This window comes from Plecotus auritus (genome assembly GCF_963455305.1).
Source record: "Plecotus auritus genome assembly, chromosome: 9".
In the NCBI taxonomy this organism is placed as follows: Eukaryota; Metazoa; Chordata; class Mammalia; order Chiroptera; family Vespertilionidae; genus Plecotus; species Plecotus auritus.
Window position 1 is genome coordinate 66,271,732 of NC_137783.1, and position 3,610 is coordinate 66,275,341.

The 3,610-nt window shown below is 40.2% G+C and overlaps 1 pseudogene across 1 annotated transcript; it reads right to left on the bottom strand.

Moving 5' to 3' along the window:
- Positions 1–1,966: 1,966 nt before the first annotated feature.
- Positions 1,967–3,386, bottom strand: LOC308233538 (centrosomal protein of 83 kDa-like; annotated as a pseudogene). The gene is made up of 2 exons: positions 3,069–3,386; positions 1,967–2,866 (listed from the first exon to the last, which is right to left on the bottom strand). The product of its transcript is annotated as a centrosomal protein of 83 kDa-like (transcript).
- Positions 3,387–3,610: the final 224 nt, after the last annotated feature.

The following is a 3,610-nucleotide window of genomic DNA, read 5'->3' on the forward strand; positions in this document are numbered from 1 at the left end:
CATACAGGTTAGGGTAGCAGTTGGTTTACAGATGTGAATATGCAAAACACTGAGTTTATTCTCTTTTTTAAAAAATAAATACCTTATATATTTTTTAAGTTTTTTAAATATTTTATTGAATTTTTAGGAAGAGAGGAAGGGAGAGAGAGAGAAATGGTGATATGAGAAAGAAACATTGAACTGCTACCTCTTGCACGCCACCTCCAAAGCATCCAGGCAGGCATATGGCCTGACCTAGAAAGAAACCATTGACCTTTCAGAGCAGGGGATGTTGCTCAACCAACTGAGGCACACTGGCCAGAGAAGAGTTTATGCTTTTATTTTTATTTTTAATTATTGAATTAATATCCATACAACAATTCTAAACCTACTTTTGCCACACCCTATATTTATCTCCTGCCCTTTCATAATCTCTCTTTCTGCCTTCACCTGCCCTAAATGCAGTCATTGATTTCCCTTCTTTTACAAGATATATATATATATACTAATCTTGTAAAAGAAGGGAAATATATATATGACCTTGTGCATGAAATTTGAGCATGGGAGGGGGTCCCTCAGCCTGGCCTGCACCCTCTCCAATCCAGGACCCCTCGGGGGATGTCCTACTGCCAGTTTAGTACATCTGGCTCCTAACCGCTTGCCTGCCTGTTGGCTTGATTGCCCCCTAACCACTCCCCTGCCAGCCTGTAGACCCTCAACTGCCCTCCCCTGCTGGCCTCATCACCCCTAACCACCTCTGCCTCAGCTCCCACCACTATGGCTTTGTCCAGAAGGAAGTCTAATGTCCAGAAGATGTCTAGTCACCCGGACTAATTAGCATATACCCTTTTATTAGTATAGATATATATATAAAAGGCTGAGCAACTGTCCAACTCAGTGGTTGGCAAACTCTAGTCAACAGAGCCAAATATCAACCTTACAACGATTGAAATTTCTTTTGAGAGCCAAATTTTTTAAATTTAAACTTCTTCTAACGCCACTTCTTCAAAATAGACTTGCCCAGGCCATGGTATTTTGTGGAAGAGCCACACTCAGGGGGCCAAAGAGCCGCATGTGGCTCGCGAGCCACAGTTTGCCGACCACGGGTCCAACTGACTGACTGTCCGACTGGTCGGTAGGTATGATGTGCACTGACCACCAGGGGCAGACACTCTATGCAGGAACTGCTGAGTGACCTCAGCTTTGCAGAATGCCTTCAGGGGATGTCAGAGAGCTGATTTCCACCTGATCTCCGCAGGCCAGGCTCAGGGACCCTACCTATGCCAGAGGGATCCCACTCACTCCACAGACCCCTTCGAGCCACAGTGCCAGCCCAGGTGCAGCTGGCTGGGAAGGGACCAAGGGAAGTTGGCCCCAGGGCATGTCCAGCCCATCTCACCCAGTCCTGCCCCGCTAGCCACTTTCTAATTAATTTCTTTTCAATGTGCACGAATCTATGCACCGGGCCACTAGTATTTTTGATAATTTTGTAAGCACTATAAGTTGTGTACTCTTTAACAAATACCGGTTTCCTTCATGCTACACAGTTATTTTGAGATTGAACACTAATGATTATGTAAATTTTTAATTATTTTTTATTCCTGAGTATTATTGTGTTCTATGGGTAATAACTTTATCTATGATCTGTCTATGGTTTTTGTTATTTCCAGGTTTGGGGTATTATAAATAAATTTTCTGGGAATAGTGGGTTTAGTTCTGTATATAGATGTATATTTTACTTATGTAATTGTTTCAGTATAGGTGAGTGTTTTACTTTTTAAGACATGCAGAACTGTGATCTAAAATGGTTGTTCCCTTTTCCTTCCCAGCCACCCACAGTAATGAAAATTCTAGTTTTTCTAAAACCCTGCCAGCACATGTGATGTCATATATATATATATATATATATATATATATATATATATATATATTCATTTATTTTTAACCATTTCCTTCGTATTTGGTTTGAATTCAGCAATTAATTCATTCACTGTGTAAGTGAGGTCACTTGGATCTGCAAGCCACTGATTTGCTGTTTCAGGTCAGAATTTTCATTTTTCTCTTTCTCTGCATTTTCAATACTCACAATGCGTTGTTCAAGTTTTAACCTAACACTTTGAAGTTCTCTTCTGGCCGACTCTTCTGCCATCTGTGAAGCCCGCCATTTCTGTTCACACTGATCTTTTTCAGACTGCCTCCACAAAGCATATTCCACTTTCATTTTCTCTAAGTCCACCAATCTGTTCTCAAGTTCAAGCTGTTCATCTTGTAATACCACAAGTTTTTGTTAACCTTCTTCCTTGGCAGCTTGTACTTTACATAATAATTCACGATCCTTATCTGCTAAGAGCACTCTGTGGTGTTCAACAGCTGACTTGAGAATTTCATTGTCTGACTGTAACCCGTTCACTTTGCATCTTATTTCTTTCCCTTTCTAGATCACTCTTTAGCTCCTGCTGCTTCCAGTTTGATGTCTGTTATTTCTAATTTGTTTGTTTAAGTTCCTTTACGGGTCAATGCATTTATTTCCCGTTCAGCTTTATGTAATTTACTGATTAAAACAGTATTTTGTTTATTGCTTGATTGTAGCTCTTTTTCCAAGCATTCAGCCTGCAGTTTGACTGTTTTTCAGCCTCCAGGGATCTGATTGCAGCTTGCAGCTCAACTATTGCATCTGAATTCTTTGGACATTTTCTATCTGAGCTCTAAAATTCTCTTTTACAGCACTTAATTCGGTTGCTTCAGCCTCTAACTCTTTTAATTTCTGAACCAAATGGACATTTTCTCGAATAAGTTGCTCCACTCATTTGCTATCTCTTGTGGGATCAAGACTAAGCAGCTGATTATGTAGTTCTTCTTTATCTTTCTCCAGTATTGATTGCAATCTCTGATTCATATTTTTATTTTTTCTTTTAAAACACATGCAAATTCTTCTTTCTGCTGTTTGAACTCTGATTTGAGAAGTTTATTATATTCAGCTCTATACCTTTCAACTTCTTCATCCAGATTCCTAAAACGCTCTCTCATTTAGTTTCTAATTCTCATTGTATTTGGGCTCTGAACAATTCCAAGCTTTGTGGAGTTAATACCTGCAGCTTTATTTCTACTAAGTCTTTAGTTTTCTCTAATAATTCCTCTCTTAGTTCTTCAAAAAGCAGCTGGAATTTTTCCTGGTTAGTTTGCTTTTCATTTAGCAGGCACTTGAGTTTATTTTGTGACGTTGTGTACTATTCTTTCAACCTGTTGTGTTCAGTTCTCATAGTGACAGTTTTATGATGTTCACATCGTTATCTTTCATCAATTAACATTGCTTGTAACACAGGGTCAGAATCTGTCAGCCCACTATCTCCACCAGGAGGACAAGTGGTGGGAAGAGTGTTCATATTGGTGAGTAAGCTGACAACCATGTGAAAGTAAGTTCTGGTTTTCTTATTGTCTTCATTTTCTTTCCAAGTTTATTTTCCACTTCCTTCTTGCTAAGACAAGATCTTGGGAGGCCAAACTACACCAGACTCACACACAGCCTTGCAAGGTGCAGACACAAAACTAGCACCGCCCTGATCCTCTGCAGTGGGGCTGCCTTTTCAGGGGTTCAGGGCCAGCCTTGTACCTCCTCAGGTGGGGACACCAC